This window comes from Delphinapterus leucas, chromosome 11, assembly GCF_059928025.1.
Source record: "Delphinapterus leucas isolate spDelLeu-1000000601 "Yukka" chromosome 11, BTC_Dleu_Yukka2, whole genome shotgun sequence".
NCBI lineage: Eukaryota > Metazoa > Chordata > Mammalia > Artiodactyla > Monodontidae > Delphinapterus > Delphinapterus leucas.
In genome coordinates this window covers 27,979,868-27,995,490 of record NC_143139.1, presented here as the reverse complement: position 1 = coordinate 27,995,490, position 15,623 = coordinate 27,979,868, and positions in this window count along the sequence as shown.

Below are 15,623 nucleotides of genomic sequence, written 5' to 3'. Positions count from 1 at the left end.
GAATGATTATATTGCTTCTTGGTTCCTTTTTGTTTGACTTGTCAGGTATCTCAGACTTAATTTTTATTCTGAGACACAGAAACTTTACATTTTAGGACTGGTATTTTGCTTTCTCTTTTTTCTTATTCCTGAATACCCCATTTACATCTCCGTTCATTGACCTTATTATACAAAGCATCTGTATAACAGCTTGAATTTTTAGAGTTTCTATTATATATCAGTAACTATGTTAAGTGCTTTATATAAAATATTTCATGCTTATGTCTTAGTCTGTTCTGTTTAAGCTGCTATAACAAAATTCCGGAGACTGTGTGGCTTATAAACAAAAATTTATTTCTCATCTTCCTGGAGACTAATAAGTCCAAGACCAAAGCACCAGTAGATTCAGTGTCAGGTGAGGACCCTTTTCCTTGTTCAGATGGGCACTGCCCTCATATAGTGAAAAGGGACAAGGGAGTTCTCTGGATCTCTTTTATCCAAACACTAATCCTATTCATGAAGGCAGAGACCTCCAAATTAAACCACCTCCAAATACCATCACAATAGCGATTAGGATTCAGCATATGAATTTTGGGGGGGACACAGACATTCAATCTACAGCACATAACAAACCTTAAAGATAGATATTATTATCAACTGATCTTTCAAGTGAGAAAATTGGTTTAAATAAAGAAATTAAATATCTTTCGCAGAGTCATGCTCTTAATAATTAGCACATATACAGCTTGAATACAGAACCAGTTCTCTTGTCTGCAGTTGTATCTTCCTTTTAAGATGATTCTTTGTTTGTCTTAAATAATTTGGTAAGTGGGAGGGGGAGGGGGAAGGAAAAGACGAAGCAGAAAAAGAAAGAGAAATTTAACAAGTGATGCTTTGTATATGATTGTTAATGATTTTACGATGTTAGGCTCTGACATAATCTATGTTCCATATCTGAAATACAAAAATACAAAATATAACAGTAAAATAATTCAGTTTTCACATTCCTCAGGAAATGATCTCCATGAGAAACATGAATATTCTCTCTCATTCAAGACAATAAACAAACTAGACTATTTCCATATTATACAATTGAATACATCTTTTATTATTATTTCTAAATACCACTTTTCTATTACAGAGAAACTGTTTTCTACAATAAAGTATAAAATGCGTAAGAAATATAAATAGTACTTATCAAATAATGTAAAAATTCTCAAATGTTTACCTAAAGCTCCCATAGTTTTTAATCTAAACACTACTAATTATAAATTTATACCTAATTTACTGTTATTTCTGGTGAATACTGATTAAGTTATTTCTCAACAAATACTAAACAGAATCTAAAATGCTTAAATCTTGCTCAAAAACGGGCTAGAGTGCTGCTTGACAATTGGCCTGGGCTACTAGAGGAAGTTTCAGCTAACACCTACTGACTCCTACCCTTTGTTAAGCACCTTGCTAGGAACTGTGAAGAAGAGGATGCTCTAACAATCTAAAAAACAAGAAGTGGATGATTACAACACAGTGCAATTAAGTGTTATTATAGAAAAATGCACCAGCCGTGTGGTTGACAGGGTCTTCGTGCTCTGACCGAGTGTCAGGCCTGTGACTCTGAGGTGGGAGAGCCGAGTTCAGGACATTTGTGCACAAGAGACCTCTTGGCTCCATGTAATATCAAACAGTGAAAGCTCTCCAAGGATCTTCATCTCAAAGATAAAACCTAGCTCCACTCAATGACCAGCAAGCTACAGTGCTAGACACCCTATGCCAAAGAGTTAACAAGACAAGAAAAAACCCCACCAATTAGGAGACAGGCTGTCAAAAATCATAATAAGGTCACAGATACCCCAAAACACACCACCGGACGCAGTCCTGCCCACCAGAAAGACAAGATCCAGCATCATCCAACAGAAAACAGGCACCAGTCCCCTCCACCAGGAAGCCTACACAACCCACTGAACCAAACTTACCAACTGGAGGCAGACACCAAAAAAAATGGGAACTACGAACCAACAGCCTGTGAAAAGTAGACCCCAAACACAGTAAGTTAAGCAAAATGAGAAGACAGAGAAACACACAGCAGAGGAAAGAGCAAGGTAAAAACCCAACATACCAAACAAATGAAGAGGAAATAGGCAGTCTCCCTGAAAAACAATACAGGATAATGATAGAAAAGGTGTTCCAGGTCTTGGAAATCAAATGGAGAAAATAAAAGAAAGGTTTAACAAGGACACAGAAGAGCTAAAGAGGAAACAAACAATAATGAACAACACAATAAATGAAATTAAAAATGCTGTACAAGGAATCAATAGCAGAATAACAAAGACAGAAAAACAGATACGTGACTTGGAATATAAAATAGTGAAAATAACTACCACAGAGCAGAAAAAGAAAAAAGAATGAAAAGAACTGAGGACAGTCTCAGAGACATCTAGGACAACATTAAACACACCAACATTTGAATTATAGGGGTCCCAGAAGGAGAAGAGAAAAAGAAAGGGACTGAGAAAATATTTGAAGAGATTATAGTTGAAAACTTCCCTAATATGGGAAAGGAAATAGTCAATCAAGTCCAGGAAGCACTGAGAGTCCCATACAGGATAAATAGAAGGAGAAACATGCCAAGACACATATTAATAAAACTATCAAAAATTAAATACAAAGAAAAAATATTAAAAGCAGCAAGGGAAAATAAAAAAAACAAATAACATAAAAGGGAATCCCCATAAGGTTAAAAACTAATCTTTCAGCAGAAACTCTGTAAGCCAGAAGGGAATGGCAGGACATATTTAAAGTGATGAAAGGGAAAAACCTAAAACCAAGCTTACTCTACACAGTAAGGATCTCATTCAGATTTGACAGAGAAATTAAAACCTTTACAGACAAGCAAATGCTAAGAGAATTCAGCACCACCAAATCAGCTTTATGGCAAATGGTAAATGAACTTCTCTAGGCAGGAAACACAAGAGAAGGAAAAGACCTACAATAACAAACCCAAAACAATTAAGAAAATGGTAATAGGTACATGCATATTGATAACTACCTTAAATGTAAATGGGTTAAATGTTCCCACCAAAAGACATAGACTGGCTGAATGGATACAAAAACAAGACCTGTATATATGCTGCCTACAAGGAACCCACTTCTGACCTAGGAATATAAACAGATTGAAAGTGAGGGATTTCCATTCCATGCAAATGGAAATCAGAAGAAATCTGGAGTAGCACTTCTTATATCAGACAAAATAGACTTTAAAATAAAGACTATTGCAAGAGTCAAAAAGAACACCACATAATGATCAAGGGATCAATCCAGGAAGAAGGAATGTAAATATTGTAAATTGTAAATATTTATGTATCCAACGTAGGAGCACCTCAATACATAAGGCAAATGATAACAACCATAAAAGGGGAAATTGACAGTAACACAATAATTGTAGGGGACATTAACACCCCACATTCACCAATGGACAGATCATGCAAAATGAAAATAAATAAGGAAACATAAGCTTTAAATGATACATTAAACAATATGGACTTAATTGATATTCATAAGACATTCCATCCAAAATCAACAGGATACACTTTCTTCTCAAATGTTCATGGAGCATTCTCCAGGATAGATAATATCTTGGGTCACAAATCAAGCCTTGGTAAATTTAAGAAAATTGAAATCATATCAAGTATCTTTTCCAACAACAACACTCTGAGAATACATATCAATTACAGGAAAAAATCTGTAAAAAATACAAACACATGGAGGCTAAACAATACACTACCAAATAACCAAGAGATCACTGAAGAAATCAAAAAGGAAATCCAAATATACTTAGAAATAAATGACAATGAAAACACGATGACCCAAAACCTATGTATGCAGCAAAAACAGTTCTAAGAGGGATGTTTATAGCAAGGATGTTTATAGCAAGACAATCTTACCTTAAGAAACAAGAAACATCTCAAATAAAAACATAACCTTACACCTTAAGCAAGTACACAAAGAAGAACAAAAAAAACCCAAAGCTAGGAGAAGGTAAGAAGCCATCAAGATCAGGTCAGAAATAAATGAATAAGAAATGAAGAAAACAATAGCAAAGATCAATAAAACTAAAAGCATGTTCTTTGAGAAGATAAGAAAAATTGATGAACGATTAGCCAGACTCATCAAGAAAAAAAGGAAGAAGACTGAAATCAATAAAATTAGATATGAAAAAGGAAAAGTAACAACAGGCACTGAAGAAATACAAAGGATCATGAGTGATTACTACAAGCAACTATAGGCCAATAAAATGGACAAACTGGAAGAAACGGACAAATCTTAGAAAAGTACAACCTTCCAACACTGAACCAAGAAGAAATACAAAATATAAACAGACCAATCACAAGCAATGAAATTGAAACTGTGATTAAAAATCTTCCAACAAACAAAAGCCTAGGACCAGATGGCTTCAGAGGCGAATTCTATTAAACATTTAGAGAAGAGCTAACACATATCCTTCTCAAACTCTTCAAGATATAGCAGAGGGAGGAACACTCCAAACTCATCCTATGAGGCCACCATACCCTTATAACAAAACCAGACAAAGATGTTGCAATGAAAGAAAATTACAGGCCAATATCACTGATGAACATAAATGCAAAAATCCTCAACAAAATACTACCAAAAGAATCCAACAGCACATTAAAAGGATCACACACCATGACCAAGTGGGGTTTATCCCAGAAATACAAGAATTCTTCAATATATGCAAATCAATCAATGTGATACATCTTATTAAAAAACCGAAGGAGGAAAACCATATGATCATCTCAATAGGTGCAGAAAAAGCTTTCGACAAAATTCAACATCGATTTATGAAAAATCCCTCGAGAAAGTAGGCATAGTAGGAACTTACCTCAACATAATAATCACCATATATGACAAACCCACAGCCAACATAATTCCTAATGCTGAAAAACAGAAACCATTTCCTCTCAGACCAGGAACAAGACAAAATTGTCCACTATCCCTTCTATTTTTCAACATTGTTTTGGAAGTTTTAGCCACAGCAATCAGAGAAGAAAAAGAAATAAAAGGAATCCAAAATGGAAAAGAAGTTGTAAAGCTGACACTGCTTGCAAATGACATGATACTATACATAGAGAATCCTAGAGATGCTACCAGAAAACTACCAGAGCTAATCAATGAATTTGGTAAAGTACAGGATACAAAATTAATGCACAGAAATCTCTTGCATTCCTATACACTAATGATGAAAAATCTGCAAGGGAAATTAAGGAAACACTCCCACTTACCATTGCAACAAAAAGAACAAAATACCTAGGAATAAACTTACTGAAGGAGACAAAAGACCTGTAAGCAGAAAACTATAAGGCACTGATGAAAGACATTAAAGATGATACAGGCAGATGGAGAGATATGCCATGTTCTTGGATTGGAAGAATCAACATTGTGAAAATGACTCTACTACCCAAAGCAATCTACAGATCCAATGCAATCCCTATCAAAATACCAATGGCATTTTTCACAGAACTAGAACAAAAAATTCCACAATTTGTATGGAAACACAAAAGGCCCTGAATAACCAAAGCAATTTTGAGAAAGCAAAGCAGAACTGGAGGAATCAGGCTCCCGGACTTCAGACTATATCACAAAGATACACTAATCAAGAGAGTATGGTACTGGCACATAAACAGAAATATAGATCAATAGAACAGGATAGAAAGCCCAGAGATAAACCCACCCACATATGATAACCTTATGTTTGATAAAGGAGGCAAGAATATACAATGGAGAAAAGACAGCATCTTCAATAAGTGGTGCTGGGAAAACTGGACAAGCTCCATGTAAAAGAATGAGATTAGAACACTCCCTAACACCATACACAAACATAAACTCAAAATGGATTAAAGACCTAAATGTAAGGCCAGACACTATCAAACTCTTAGAGGAAAACATAGACAGAACAGTCTATGACATAAATCAGAGCAGGATCCTTTTTGATCCACCTCCTAGAGAAATGGAAATAAAAACAAAAATAAACAAATGGGACCTAATGGAACTTAAAAGCTTAAAAGCTTTTGCACAGCACAGGTAACCATAAACAAGACAAAAAGACAACCCTCAGAAATGGAAAATATATTTGCAGTATATTTGCAAATGAAGTACCTGACAAAGTACCTGACAAAGGATTAATCTCCAAAATTTACAAGCAGCTCATGCAGCTTAATATTAAAAAAATCAAACAACCAAATCCATAAATGGGCAGAAGGCCTAAATAGGCATTTCTCCAAAAAAAGATATAGAGATTGCCACGAAACACATGAAAGGATGCTCAACATCACTAATCATTAGAGAAATGCAAATCAAAACTATAATGAGGTATCACCTCACACCAGTCAGAATGGCCTACATCAAAAAATCTACAAACAAATTCGACAGAAGGTGTGGAGAAAAAGAACCCTCTTGCACTGTTGATGGGAACGAAAATTGATACAGCCACTATGGAAAACAGTATGGAGGTCCCTTAAAAACCTAAAAGAGAACTACCATATGACTCAGCAATCCCACTATTGGGCATATACCCTGAGAAAATCATAATTCAAACAGAGTCATGTACCACAATATTCATTGCAGCTCTATTTACAATAGCCAGAACATGGAAGCAACCTATGTGTCCATTGACAGATGAATGGATAAAGAAGATGTGGCACATATATACAATGGAATATTACTTAGCCATAAAAAGAAACGAAATTGAGTTATTTTTAGTGAGGTGAATGGACCTAGAGTCTGTCATAGAGTGAAGTAAGTCAGAAAAAGTAAAACAAATACTGTATGCTAGCATATATATATATGGAATCTAAACAGAAAAAATATTCTGAAGAACCTAGAGGCAGGACAGGTATAAAGATGCAGATGTAGTGGATGGACTTGAGGACACGAGGAGGGGAAAGTGTAAGCTTGGATGAAGTGAGAGTGTGGCATGGACATATATACACTACCAAATTAAAATAGATAGCTATTGGGAAGCAGCCACATAGCACAGTGAGATCAGCTAGGTGTTTTGTGACCACCTAGAATGGTGGAATAGAGAACATGGGAGGGAGATGCAAGAGGGAGGAGATATGGGGATACATGTATATGTATAGCTGATTCACTTTGTTATAAAGCAGAAACTAACACATCATTGTAATGCAATTATACTGCAATAAAGGTGTTCAAAAAAATGGGCTAATCATATAACTGTATGACCAGTATAATTACTTCAAATTAATATGATAGGCCAGGGTATAGTCATTCCAGATCGCCCTTAGAGAATTATTCTTTTGGCACTGCAGAGGTTCAAACATCTGTACTTAATACTAAACATGAAACTAACAAAAAGAAATGCATCCAGCATCAGTGCAGAAAGTGGGCCAAAAGAGAAAAAATTTCAAGACTAAAAGCTATCCATGCTTAATTATTTTTTGTAATTTTCATTCTGTGACTTATAGAATGAAAACCCCTTATAGTCTCCTTGTGTGCTGTATTCTCTATTTCCAGTGCAAATTACCATTGTGCCTTTGATTTTTTTAAACATCTTTATTGGAGTATAATTGCTTTACAATGCTGTGTTAGTTTCTGCTGTATAAAAAAGTGAATCAGCTATATGTATAAATATATACCCTTATCCTCTCCCTCTTGCACCTCCCTCCCACCCTCATTATACCACCGCTCCAGACGGTCACAAAGAGCCAAGCTGATCTCCCTGTGCTATGCAGCTGCTTCCCACTAGATAACTATTTTACATTTAGTGGTGTATATATGTCATTGCTACTCTCTCACTTCGTCCCAAATTACCTTTCTCCCATCCCCATGTCCTCAAGTCCATTCTCTACATCATTAGTGTATAGGAATGAAAGAAATTTCTGTGCATTAATTTTGTATTCTGCTACTTTATCAAATTCATTGATTAGCTCTAGTAGTTTTCTGGTAGCATATTTAGGATTCTCTATGTATAGTATCATGTCATCTGCAAACACTGACAATTTACTTCTTTTCTGATTTGGATTCCTTTATTTCTTTTCCTTCTCTGATTTCCGTGTCTCAAACTTCCAAAACTACGTTGAATAATAGTGGTTAGAGTGGGCAACCTTGTCTTGTTCCTGATCTTACAGGAAACAGTTTCAGATTTTCACCATTGAGAACGATGTTGCCTTGGGGTTTGTAATATATGGCCTGTATTATGTTGAGGTAGGTTCCCTCTATGCCCACATTCTTGAGAGTTATTTTAATCATAAATGGGTGTTGAATTTTGTTGAAAGCTTTCTCTGCATCTATTGAGATGATCATGTTTCTTATTCTTCTATTTGTTAATATGCTGTCTCACATTGATTGATTTGCATATATTAGAGAATCCTTGCATTCCTGAGATAAACCCCACGTGATTATGGTGTATGATCCTTTTAATGTGCTGTTGGATTCTGTTTGCTAGTATTTTGTTGAGGATTTTTGCAACTGTGTTCATCAGTGATATTGGCCTGTAGTTTTCTCTTTTTGTGACAACTTTGTCTGGTTTTGGTATCAGGGTGATGGTGGCCTTGTAGAATGAGTTTTGGATTATTCCTCCTTCTGCTATATTTTGGAAGAGTTTGGGAAGGATAGGTGTTACCTCTTCTCTAAATGTTTGATAGAATTTGCCTGTGAAGCCATCTGTTCCTGGGCTTTTGTTTGTTGGAAGATTTTTTATCACAGTTTTAATTTCAGTGCTTGTGATTGGTCTGTTCTTATTTTCTATTTCCTCCTGCTTCAGTCTTGGAAGGTTGTACTTTTCTAAGAATTTGTCCATTTCTTCCAGGTTGTCCATTTTATTGGCGTATAGTATCTTGTAGTAGTCTGTGATGATCCTTTGTATTTCTGCACTGTCAGTTGTTACTTCTCCTTTTTCATTTCTAATTTTGTTGATTTGAGTCTTCTCCCTTTTTTTCCTCATGAGTCTGGCTAATGGTTTATCAATTTTTTTATCTTCCCCAGAGAACCAGCTTTTAGTTTTACTGAATTTTGCTATTGTTTCCTTCATTTCATTTTCGTTTATTACTGACCGGATCTGGATGATTTCTTTCCGTCTGCTAACTTTGGGGTTTTTGTTGTTGTTCTTCTTCTTCATCTTTTTCTTTCCCTAATCACTTTAGATGTAATGTTAGGTTGTTTATTTGAGATTTTTCTTGTTTCTTGAAATAGGATTGGATTGCTATAAACTTTCCTCTTAGAACTGCTTTTGCAGCATACCATACGTTATGGGTCGTCATGTTTTCATTGTCATTTGTTTCTAAGTATTTTTTGATTTCCTCTTTGATTTCTTCAGTGATCTCTTGGTTATTTAGTAGCATATTGTTTAGCCTCCATGTGTTTGTATTTTTTACAGTTTTTTTTTTCCTGTAATGATATCTAGTCTCATAGCATTGTGGTCAGAAAAGATAATTGATATGATTTCAATTTTCTTAAATTTACCAAGGCTTGATTTGTGACCCAAAATATGATCTATCCTGGAGAATGTTCCACTACCACTTGAGAGGAAACTCTATTCTGTTGTTTTTAGATGGAATATCCTATAAATATCAATTAAGTCCATCTTGTTTAATGTATCATTTAAAGCTTGTGTTTCCTTATTTATTTTCATTCTGGATGAACTGTCCATTGGTGAAAGTGGGGTGTTAAAGTCCCATACTATAATTGTGTTACTGTAGATTTCCTCTTTTATGACTGTTAGCATTTGTCTTATGTATTGAGGTGCTCCTATGTTGGGTGCATCAATATTTACCATTGTTTTATCTTCTTCTTGGATTGATCCCTTGATCATTATGTAGTGTCCTTCCTTGTCTCTTGTAATAATCTTTATTTTAAAGTCTACTTTGTCTGATATGAGTATTGATTTCCATTTGCATGGAATATCTTTTTCCATGCCCTCACTGTCAGTCTTTATGTGTCCCTAGGTCTGATGTGAGTCTCTTTTAGACAGCATATATATGTGTCTTGTTTTTGTATCTATTCAGCCAGTGTGTGTCTTTTGGTTGGAGCATTTAATCCATTTACATTTAAGGTAATTGTCAATATATATGTTCCTATTACCATTTTCTTAATTGTTTTTGTTTTGTTATTGTAGTTCTTTTCTTTCTCTTGTGTTTCCTCCCTAGAGAAGTTCCTGTAGCATTTGTTGTAAAGCAGGTTTGGTGGTGCTGAATTCTCTTAACTTTTGCTTGTCTGTAAGGTTCTTAATTTCTCCATTGAATCTGAATGAGATCCTTGCTGGTTAGAGTAATCTTGGTTGTATGTTTTTCCCTTTCATCACTTTAAATATGTCCTGCCAGTCCCTTCTGTCTTGCAGAGCTTCTGCTGAAAGATCAGCTGTTAACGTAATGGGGTTTCCCTTGTATGTTATTTGTTGCTTTTCCCTTGCTGTTTTTAATATTTTTCTTTGAACTTAATTTTTGATAGTTTGATTAATATTTGTCTTGGTGTGTTTCTCCTTGGGTTTATCCTGTGTGGGACTCTCTGCTCTTCCTAGACTTGATTATTTCCTTTCCCACATTAGGGAAGTTTTCAACTATCATCTCTTCAAATATCTTCTCAGACCCTTTTTTTTTCCTTCTTCTTGGACCCCTATAATTCAAATGTTGGTGTTTTTAATGCTGTCACAGAGATCTTTGAGACTGTCCTCAATTCTTTTCATTCTTTGTTCTTTATCCTCCTCTGTGGCAGTGATTTCCACTATTATATCTTCCAGGTCACTTATCCATTCTTTTGCCTCAGTTATTCTGCTATTGATTCCTTCTAGAGTAATTTTAATTTCATTTATTCTGTTGTTCCTCATTGTTTCTTTTCTCTTTAGTTCTTCTAGGTCTGTCTTAAATGTTTCTTATATTTTCTCCATTCTATTTCAGGGATTATGGAATCTTTACTAACATTACTCTGAAATGTTTTTCAGGTAGATTGTCTATTTCCTCTTCATTTGTTGGACACTCAGAAAAAGGGAAAAAGGAAAAAATATTTTTAATTTAAAAAAATAAAAACTAAAAAGAAAGAGAGCAACCAAACTAATAAACAAATCCACCAATGAAAATAAAAACTAAACTATGAAAACATAAAACCAGAAACAAATTATATACAGAAGGCAAATCCCAAATCTACATTTGCTCCCAAAGTCCACTGCCTCAGTTTTGGGAACATTTGTTGTCTATTCAGGTATTCTTCAGATGTATGGTTTATCAAGTTGATTGTGGGGATTTAATCCACTGCTCCTGTCACTGCACAGGGAACTTTCCCTTTCTCTTCTTTGTTTGCACATCTCCTGGGGTTCAGTTTTGGTTTTGGCCCTGCCCTGTGTATAGGCCACCCTCAAGAGTCTGTCCCCCACCCAGACAGGAGGAGGTTAAAGCAGCAGCTGATTAGGGCACTGTTGCTTACTCAGGCTAGGTGAGAGAGGGGTATGGTAGTCATAATTGGAAAGCAGGGTTAGCCTGCAGCAGCGAGGCCAGCATGACATTGCAACAGCCTGAGGATTTCCATGTGTTCTCCTGTGGAATTTGTCCTTGGATGTTGGGACTCTGCCAGTGGTGTGCTACACAGGCTCTTGGGAGGGTGTGGGTAGTGACCTGCACTTGCACACAGGATTCTTGGTGGCAGCAGCAGCAGTGTTAGTGGTTCATGCCTGTCTCTGAAGTCCAAGCTGATAGCTGTGGCTCATGACCATCTCTGGAACTTGCTTAGGCAGTGCTCTGCCTTCTGTGGGCACACAGGGAAGGAATCCCTTCTCCTCACACAGCCTGAAACTATGGTCTCTTACCTCTTTAGCAGGTCAAGAGTTTTTCCCAGACTCCCTTCCAGCTAGCTGTGACACACTAGCCCCCTTCAGGCTGTCTTCACACAGCCAGTGCCAGTCCTCTCCCTGGGGTTTGACCTCCGAAGCCTGAGCCTCAGCTCCCATCCACCACCCACCCCAGTGGGTGAGCAGACAAGCATCTCAGGTTGGTGAGTTCTGGTCAGCACTGATCCTTTGTGCAGGAATCTCTCCACTTTGCTCTCTACAGCCCTGTTGCTGCACTCTCCTCTGTGGCTCTAAAGCTTTCCCTCTGCCCTCCCCTCGTTCCCCACTAGTGAAGGGGCTTCCTAGTGTGTGAAAACATTTCCTCCTTCACAGCTCCCTCCCAGAGATTCAGGTCCCATCCCTATTCTTTTGTCTCTGTTTTTTCTTTTATTTTTTGCCCTACCCAGGTACATGGGTAGTTTCTTGCCTTTTGGAAAGTCTGAGGTCTTCTGCCAGTGTGCAGTAGGTGTTCTGTAGTTGTTCCACATGTAGATGTATTTTTGATGTATTTGTGGGGAAGAAGATGAGCTCCACATCTTCCTCCTCAACCATCTTGAAGGTCTCCTGTGTCTTTTATTCTTGACAGGAATTCCCTTGTGATGCATGCACCACTCTATATTGTTTTATCTGATGAATTTCAGTTGGTATCACTTTGTACTCTAGTTAGTGTTTTGTGCATTGTTCCATGTTTGACTATGAAAGAGCAGCAAAATTAAATTAAAGAATACGAAATCAAGGAAATAAAGTAATCCTAGACATTAAGGTTGAACCATCTACTAAGTAACAATCTGTTTCCTTACAGTATTGGTTCTGACTATATAAACTTACATTGCAAAAAGACAATGAATACAGGTCTAGTATGAACAAAATTCCATGCATGGGGGTTAAGGAAATCCTGAAAATTATGATGTAATGAACAGTTCCTTTTTAGTCATTACCTAATTACTATTTTGTCATATAGAGAGACACTAAAGCTCCTGTTATATTAACATAAAAATTTAGCTGTTTCTTTTCTCATGAAATCACAGATCTTTGAATTATAAGGCATTATCTAGTTTAATATGAAACATTTAAATGTTGGCATCCCATCATACTGCCTAAAATTTGGCATTATGTATTACAGCATTCCATAACAGAGGTCTGCCTGATTTTAAATCCTTTTTTTTGTAAAATTCACCATTCCAGATTATTTGATTGAGGTATTAATACTTCCAGATTATACTCTTTGAGATAGGGCATACTAAAAAGAAATAGCTTCACTACTTCTAAACATTCAGCAACAGATCATAAACTATATTTGAACTAGTTAGCAAATTAGACAATCAAGCACTGGCTCAGAACTGAATAAAGATATGCTTAAAACATACAAACAAACAAACAAATATCAACTTGACCCCCAAAACAAACAAATCAAACGATGTCTTCCTTGCTATCCATCTCTTCTAACTCATAACACAATAAAATATCACATATGTATGTGGTGGGTAGGGAAGAAAGATAACAGCTTGAAAAAATCATTATATTTTTCCTAATTTATTTTTTATTTTTTAAATCAATATATTTTCAAAAATTAAATCTAAAATTATATTAAAAGTAAATATATTATGACCAACTGGAGTGTATCCCAGAAATGCAAGGTAGATTACTATTCAAAATTCATTGATATAATTCACCACAATAATAGACTAAAAAGAAAAAAAAGAACATATAATTAAGTGAAGAATCCAAATTCTATTTTGGCAAAATCTAAACTCCATTTCTGATAAAAACTCTCAGTAAACTTGGAATAGAAGTAAACGTCTTATACCTGATGAGGATGTCTGATCTTGTCACTTTTATTTAACCTTATACTGAATATTCTAACCAGTGAACTAAAGTAATAAAATGAGGTAAAAAAATCAAGACTGAAAAGTAAGGAATAAAACTATTTGTTCTAGATGTGATTATGTATTGTAGAAAGTCTTTCAGAATCTACAAAAGCTACTAAGGCTAAGAGATGAGTTTGGTATGTTTGCAAGTCAATATAGTAGGGGGAAAATTGGTACTTCTATGTACCCACAATGAAGAATTGGAATTTGCAACTAGCAAAATAAGATCTCCAATATCATAAAATACATGAAATTTTTAGCTACAAATTTGATGAAAAATGTAGAAGGCCTATACACTGACAACTACAAACCATTGCTGAAAGAAATTAAACAAGGGGAAATAAATGGAGAGATATACCACATTCATGGATCAGAGGACTTAATATTGTTAAGACTGTCATTTATCCCTCAATTTTTCTGCAGATTCAGAGCATAATAAAAGGAAATACAGTGGGTTTTTAAAATTAACATACTGATTTCACAATGTGTATGAAAATACAAAGTACCTAGAATAGCTAAAACAACTTTGAGAAACAGGAACAATTTTCAAGGACTTGCACTACCTAATTTAAAAATTATTATTAAACTTCAGTAATACAGATAGCATTGCATTGATGTGAAATTGAGAAATAGATAACTGGAACAGAATAGAAACTCTAGTAACGATTTCACATATATGATCAACTGATTTTGAACAAAGTGCAAAGGCAATTAAATGGTAAAGGATAGGCTTTTAAACAAATGATGTTGAAACAATTGAATGTCTATATGCAAAAAAAAAGAACCTCTATCCATATCAAACACTATATTTAAAAAGTTAATAAAAATGGATCATAGATCTAATGGTAAAATCTAAATCTATAAAACCTCTAGAAGAATATAAAAAAGGAATCTTTGTGACCTCTTATTAGTAAAAGATTTTTTAGCTCTGACAACAAAGTTAAACTATAGAAAAACTGATGAATTGTACTTCATCAAAATTAAACACTCTTCTCTTCAAAAGATAGAGTCAAGAAATTGAAAATAAAAGCCAAAGATGCAGAGAACATATTTGCAAGTCATATTGATGAAGAACATGTATCTAGTATACATACAAAACACTCAACATGCACTAATAAGAAAACAAACAACCCAATAAAAACAAACAAAAAAGTCAAATTGATTTGAAGCAACACTTCACCAAAGAATATGTACCATTAGTAAATGGGCACTTACAAAAATATTCAACATGATTAGTAATTAGGGAAATGGAAATTAAAACCACAATGGGATAACACTACACACCCATTAAAATGGCTAAAATGAGACATGTTAAGACATTAAAACAGGAGAACAGACTCCTAAAATGGCAAATCCAAGGCAGTAATTTACATGGTAATCAGAGGGATAGAAGAAATTGTGTGTCAAGGATGACAAGGAGAAAAAAGAGACTGGAGGTACATGAGTAGAAGGGAATAAAACTCATTTACCCCAGATGAGACCTTTGATTCATTTGATATTTCTACTAGGGCTGTCCCAAGATAGATTGACAATACTGCTATATATTACTTGATGTAAATCTAAGATATTTTCAGAAAAGCCATGAAACCTGAAAGGAAATTGTGTGTGTGTGTGTGTGTGTGTCCTTCTGTTTAATTGACAACTTCTACCTTAACATATCTACCCATTGGTACAGAAACAATTTTGTGGAAACTTGGCATGTTCCTTTATGTTAAACAGATTCTGATATAGTATGTAAACTGATAAACCAGAGCTTGGCATCAGAATTGTTTCGTGTCCTATACGATTACTAAACTTTACCCCAGCATATAACTTGCATAGAAACTACTCAAATTTTAATACATACTTGTAATTTATACCCTGCTGATTTCCAAAATGAGGCAGAGGAAACTCAATCTAAAAAATATCATTTTAATTGAATTAACTAG